A 7,102-nucleotide genomic window follows, 5' to 3' on the forward strand; every position below is an offset into this window, starting at 1 on the left:
TTCATAAACAGAAATTTAAGAAGAATCTTCAGAGCAAAAATGTGGTAGAACGAAATCGTTTGTATTGATTTTAGTTTTTTATGACGCATTATTCGCATCCATATACTCTAACAGCGGACACAAACACGTCGTCGTGGTCAGGCATTTACTCTGATTTCAGCCAAGGTTATAATGTGGTACATTGGTCACTTCAAACATAATAATTTATCCAGATACAGATTATCATCCTCAGCACTAAAAAATAGTTGTTGTTTTACAAGCGAAACGCACATGAATATTCCACATAAGGAATTAAAAACGATAAGGCCAACATATGAAAGAAACGAAAAGTTACTAATAGCCCTATATTAAAATCTTGTTCAATATAACTAAATCTTGGTTAGTCTTAGGTTGCAAACAATTCAAGAAAAATATACAAGTACGTCGTTGTCACAATGACAATTTTTAGGCTTCGACAGTTCGTTTCCAAGCATTGATCCTTTTCTTTTTTCTCAGATAAAAGAAATGATTTTGTACAAAGTGGCGAATAATAAACGGGTTAAAAGGACAAAATGGGATTTTAGCTTACAAATTTCGAACCCGTCAGACACGTATGTACCAATAATATCAGTATCACCCAATAAGATAGATACTGAAAATCTCCATGTCCGTAATATTTCAGTGCTTTGCTTGTTGGCTAAAACTTTATGAATATTGTCTACATTTCTGATAGTTGGTTTTGTGCTGTTAAAAAATTGCTATTTTTTAACTCTTTTGTTACTAGTAGTTCTGTTGACATTACTTTCTTATGGAAAATTCTTCTTTAAATTTCACACAAATCCTAGCTTGTGTAGGAATTCAACGCAACTTGGTTTTTACCCCTCAGACTATAATGGTATTGTAGCAGGCATGAGCCATTCTCTCCATGACTGTAATTTAAGGAAACCAGTCTTGGGTCGAGGAGGATAAAACTGTCAAGTAAATTTCCCATGAAAGCAAACCATATAAAACTTAAAGTTAAGTATATTGAAAATATAATATAATATATTCTCAGTGTTAGAAAACGTGAGTCCATATAAAATGAACTACCTAGAGAGGAAACATCATAGAACTTGCTGCAATGTATTATCAAATATAACTCTTGAAAACATCAGTTAGTAAGCACTTATTTGTTAGTTTGAGGACATATCTGTAATATTCTAATTTTAATAATATTTTCTGTTTATGATTGTTATATAATTTCAAAAAGACATTGATAAGATTTTAAAATAAATTATTTTTTATACGTTGTTCTACTTCAAGGATTGCACATTTAAAATGGAAGCATAGTAATTAATAAAGTTAAATTCTGCTACCAGGAGCATAGACATTCCACCTAGACATCTCACTTAGTTAGTACTAAGGGTAGGAGCGGTACGCAGAATTCATTGTGGTTTGCTACAAGCAGTATATTGTAGTTTTTAAGTCTGGAAGTGTGATGGTGCTGTGAACAGTGAGTTTTTTGTGGTTTGGGTTTTATAAATTATTTCCAAATATAATCTACAGTAGAACTCCGATTATCCGAATTAATTGGGGATCAGGCCGATTCGGATATGCAAAAAATTCGGATAGTTGGATTTAGCATGGAAATTATGCAAAAAAGGAGTATTTTACATTAAATAAAACAAAAGCGCATTGAAAACGTTGTTATTTTAATACTATAGAGTACAGTAATAAACATGAGCAATAAAAATGCAGTACAGCAATAGATTAACGAAAAGTACTAGTACATAAACTAAATGACAAATGAAAAATTAAGTGATGAAATGTGCAATAGGCTACATACAGTACATATTTGTCCTGTGTGTAGTTTTTCACTTGAACATTTCCAATCAAGTACGTTGCCTTGAGGTTGTAGCTCGTTTCCGTGCAGCAAGGGTCCCGCAGGCGCTTGACGGCAAGAAGTTGTACAGCTTCACATTCTGGTTGCCGCTCCATCCACTTTAAGGCGTTTTCAAAACAAATGAAGGCTTCTCCGTGTGTTGGCACATTTTCCTCTTCAGTTTCATCACCGCTCTCATCACTGTCAATGATATCACTTTGCTGTTCGTCCATTACACTTTCTGCTATTTCATTGTCTGTCATTATCTGAAACCCAGGATCAGCGTTATCAGATTGCAAATCCACTCTTCCATATCTTCAACATCGACTTCTGAACAACCTGCGATGTTATTGGCAAGTTTTACAAATTCTGCCACAGTCAGTTCAAGTTCTTCATCATCAGCTAGCTCATCTGTTATTTGTTGTAACCTCTGTTTTTCTAGTTCCAGCAGTTTCTTTTGTTGATGTACCGTTTTATTCTGTTCCAAGCTCGTTTTAGTGTAACGCTTTTAACCATATTCCAGGAGATCCGCAATCATGTAACAGCAGTCTTTCAAGTTAATTTTTTTTGTATGAATCCAAAACTCTCTCTTCATTGTTATCTTCAGCCAGGAGCAGTTTACGGAGCAGTTGACGTCTGTAGTGTCGTTTTGTACACTCAATAACCCCCTGATCCACGGGTTGTAATAGACTTGTGACATTAGGCGGCAAAAAGAGGCATTTAAATTGGCCCTCGTCCCGATCATAACATTTCAATGGGTGGATGAGTTGGAGCATTGTCAATGTATGAGCAACACTTTCCCCGTTTTTCCAGTTTCTTTTTTAATTTTTTTTACTTCAGGGATGAAAGGTTTTATTGTACCATTCCAAAAATATATCACTCGCCATCCATGCCACTTTTTTGGTTGGTTGTAAGCCACTGGTAAATGGTTTACATTTTTAAAAGCTCTTGGCTTTTTTTGGTTTACCTATCATTAGTAAATGGCAGCCGATGGGTACCTGTAGAGTTAGCCACAAAACAAGGATTGTTACTTGTTCCTTGCTTACTTTATGCCTTGGAGCACTTTGTTCTCTTTTGGATGCCAAAGTCTTCCTCGGTAGGGCCTTCCAGTTTAACCCGGATTCGTCGGCATTGTAAACAAGTTCGGGATCATAGTGTTTAGTCTCTAGTTTAAATGTTTCCACAAACTTAATGGCAGCTTCACGGTCGGCAGAAAGTTTTTCTCCCGCTACATCTAATTCTCGAATGCCATGCCTAGATTTAAAATTCCGAAGCCACCCCTGGCTTGCCTTAAAATCAGTCACACCCATTTTTTTCGCTAAACATTCGAGCTTTTTCACATAAAATTTGTCCGGAAATAGGTTGCCCACTTGACCGTTGTTGAAGAAACCACGTAAAAAACAGCGTTCTCAATAGGTTCACTTTTAGCGTGCTTCATCACTTTTCTAGATGAACATCCATCTTCACTTTCCAATGCACTCACGAAGCTTAAAATTTTTGCTTTGTTAGTTTTAATGTCACATATAGTCGCAGCCCTACGCCAAACCGCTCTGCTAGTTGCTTTCCTGCGACGCCTTTATTTAACTGATTAATAATTTCCACTTTATCGCTGAGAGAAAGTACAACTCGTTTACGTTTTGCACTCATCGTTAATGATTTTATAATATCAGGCTATGCAACACTACACACATCAACGCAACTCTCAAGGTACAACGCAAACTCGACTGCTAAAATACACACGCGAACGGAACTGGCATACATACGGCTCAAGCGCACTGACCGGCGGGCGGCGAGACTGCAGTCGATGTGTGCAGGTGGAAGGGCGGGGCGGGGTGTTCTAAATATAGCATGCGGGAGTCACGTTACCACGGTAACGGCACGTACGCCTGGCTCCTGCCCCTGTCTACGTCATGGCACGTTTCGTCGGGCGGGCGCCGTCACTGTTATTTGACGACTTTCAAATTTTACATAATTTCACCGAATCGTGATTCGGATAATTGGGGAGATTCGGATAATAGGGGTTCAGATAATCGGAGTTCTACTGTAATAGATTAAATCACTTTCATGCCATATAGGCTACCCAATGAAACTGTTGATATATAAGGTCGGTGCGATACAACAAAACAAAAATTTATCTGCACTTTACTTTTAACGTTTTTGTCCTTTTGGGGGAAAACGTGAACAAGAATACTACGCTATCAAAGGAGTTTGCAGATAAATAGGTAAATGGATATGTTTTTAAAACCACAAATCATATCCTCTTGTATGCTTTTAAATAACAAAAATGGGAGATTATAAAATAGTCTTCCAGAATATATTCAATTTACATAAAAATATACAGGTATATACATACGAGGTCTGTCCAAAAAGTATCCGACCGCCAACCAGTAGGCGGCAGCGGCGTAACCGACTGGCTCGAACCGGTTATTGGAGGGGAGGGTCGAGCTTACTCCTTCCCATATTAGGCATTGAATATGGTCCGGTCACTCAGTGAGTCACAGCGCTCTGTTCCGTACAGTACTGCCGTGTGTGTGCGTCGCATTTCAATCTGACTGAACGTGTTGAGCAGCACATTTACATTAAATTTTTGCCAAAAACTTGGCCATTCAGCATCAGAGACGATTACTATGATACGGAAAGTTTATGGTGACGTGTCTATGGGCGATACACAAATAAAAGAGTGGTTTAGGCGGTTTAAAAATGGCCGCATATCAGCGGAGAGTGATGACCGATCTGGCAGGCCTTCAACGGCCAGAAACGCTGGAAATGTTGAACGTGTTCGTGCAGCAATTAATGAAAACCGTCGATTGACTGTCCGAAAGCCGGAAGAAAATTTAGGAATCGTCAGTTTGTAACATTTTACACGAAGATTTAAAAATGAACCGTGTTTCGGCAAAATTTGTTTCTCGGCTGCTGACAGAAGACTAAAAGAACTATCGACTTGAAATCGCACAGAATTCGATAAAAAGTGACCCAGGACTATTTAAAAAGTTATTACTGGTGATGAGTCATGGGTTTATGGCTACGACCCTGAAACAAAGGCTCAATCTTCACAGTGGAAAACTCGGGAAGAGCAACGGCCGAAAAAAGCAAGACAAAGTCGAAGCAATGTCAAGACAATGCTGACAGTTTTTTTTTTTACCAGGACGGCGTTTTCACCACGAATATGCTCCAAGAGGCCAGACAGTGAATAAGGAGTATTATCTTGAGGTCGTAAGGCGGCTACGAGATGCAGTGCGAAGGAAACGACCTGAACTGTGGACAAGCCGTGACTGGATCCTGCACCAAGAAAACGCGCCAGCTCATTCCTCAAATCTTATTCAGCGTTTTATGGTCAAACACGTTATCAACCAACTACGACAGCCTCCCTACAGTCCTGACATAGCTCCTTGTGACTTCTGGCTATTTCCGAAATTAAAAATTCCTTTGAAAGGAAAAAGATTTGACGATGTTGGACAAATAAAACAAAATGCGACGAAGGACCTGTTAGCTATTCCGCAAAATGAATTTAAGGAGTGTTTCCGGAAGTGGGAGGAGCGTTGGAGTAAGGTAGTGGATTGTGGAGGGGAGTACATTGAAGGGGACCAGATTGCCGTTGTCGCCGAGTAACGTCAGTTCATGCCAGACGTCAAGGTTGGATACTTTTTGGACACACCTCGTATATATATATATATATATATACACACGGTACTAGCAGTTGCCGGCGGCTTCGCACGCAATTTCCTGTTGAGAATCAGGACACTACATTCACGTATTCTTATTCTATCACCTCTAAACACGCAATATAAAGAAATGTGCCATATTTTCCTAATTATACCTTTCGTTTTTGCTTTGTTTAAATTCATTTTCTGTCTAAGATATTTTCAGTATTATGTATTGTTGTGTTTGCCTTGTACTCCGATTAAGAAAATGTATACTAACGTAAACCAATTTCAATCATAAAGCGTTTTCTTTCGTATTAAAAAAATTACTTTCGATCTAACCAGGTTCGATTACTACTCGTATATGCGCAAACATTCATAGCTTTTTACAATAAGATAGTTTTTATAACAGCGAGTAAACAGTATTTCCAGTGCATTAGACGGTCAATGATCATTGGTGCAATGTAAATTTAACTATCTGCATTACACTAATGATCAAGCACTTTACAATAAATTAATATTTTCTCAAATTTAAAAGTAAAAAAAATTCTGCCTCTTTGATGAACATCAGCTGAAAGTGTTGACGGCTCTTCAGTATCAGTTCACTGTGTATTACGTGTCGTAGCGCAGTCTGCCGGATCCAATGTAAAATATTCCAAAATCAACAAATTAGAAATAATACATTGATTAAATAAACAATTTAAATTGGACCGAACTGTAAATCTAAACCACTCGAATCCACACAAATTTCATTAATATCGGTCTAGCCGTTTAGGAGTTCAGTGACAAACACACACAAGAAATTTTATATATATAAAGATATTTCAATGTGTCAACTTCTGGGGTGTAAAGAAAACAAGTGGCATATGAAGGTGACTATTAAAAGTGAGAGCAACGCAGAAAAATCAACATCTTTATAAAGCATATTTTACTAATTATAACCCGGGAAATAAATGCATACACTGAAGAAATATTTTTACAACAATAAGCTTACCTTCCTGTGTATGTAGTGTTCAGCAGCTATATTTCATAACATAACTTGTAAAAATTATAGACAATTTTTAATGCGAGTTTAGCCCCAGTTCGTCTGCCTCTTAGGGCAGCATCTGGAATCAGATGCTGTTATAGACTTGACTCGTGGAATCACGTCAATCTAGAGATCGAAAACAATTCGAGGACGAAGCTCAAATCGAACAATTTACACAATTTTGACACCAGAGAGAGATCTAGATTACAAGTGTAATACAGTTAAAATAGAATTGTTATTGTATCATCAGGTGCACAGTTGGCTGTAACAGCATCATGCGCAGACGCTGCAGTAAGAGGAAGGTGAACTGGAGCTAAACTCACATTCATATTGAACAACCCTTGTTACCACAGCTACGTTATGTAACGACAATTATGTGGCAAAATAAAGAAAATACGAACTGAAAGTAAAATATTATCGATAAAAGCACGATACCTTGTTTATATATGTATATAGATAGTACGAAAAACGTGTTTTTGCGATTGGTAAATTGCGTACTGGCGATCTGCTGCTGTCCGCGAATATATACACGTAGCATGTACTCATACATAAACATGTAACTGCAGGAAAAATTAGGTTTCGTAAACTAAAATA

This window comes from Homalodisca vitripennis, chromosome 2 (assembly GCF_021130785.1).
Source record: "Homalodisca vitripennis isolate AUS2020 chromosome 2, UT_GWSS_2.1, whole genome shotgun sequence".
Taxonomy (NCBI): Eukaryota; Metazoa; Arthropoda; class Insecta; order Hemiptera; family Cicadellidae; genus Homalodisca; species Homalodisca vitripennis.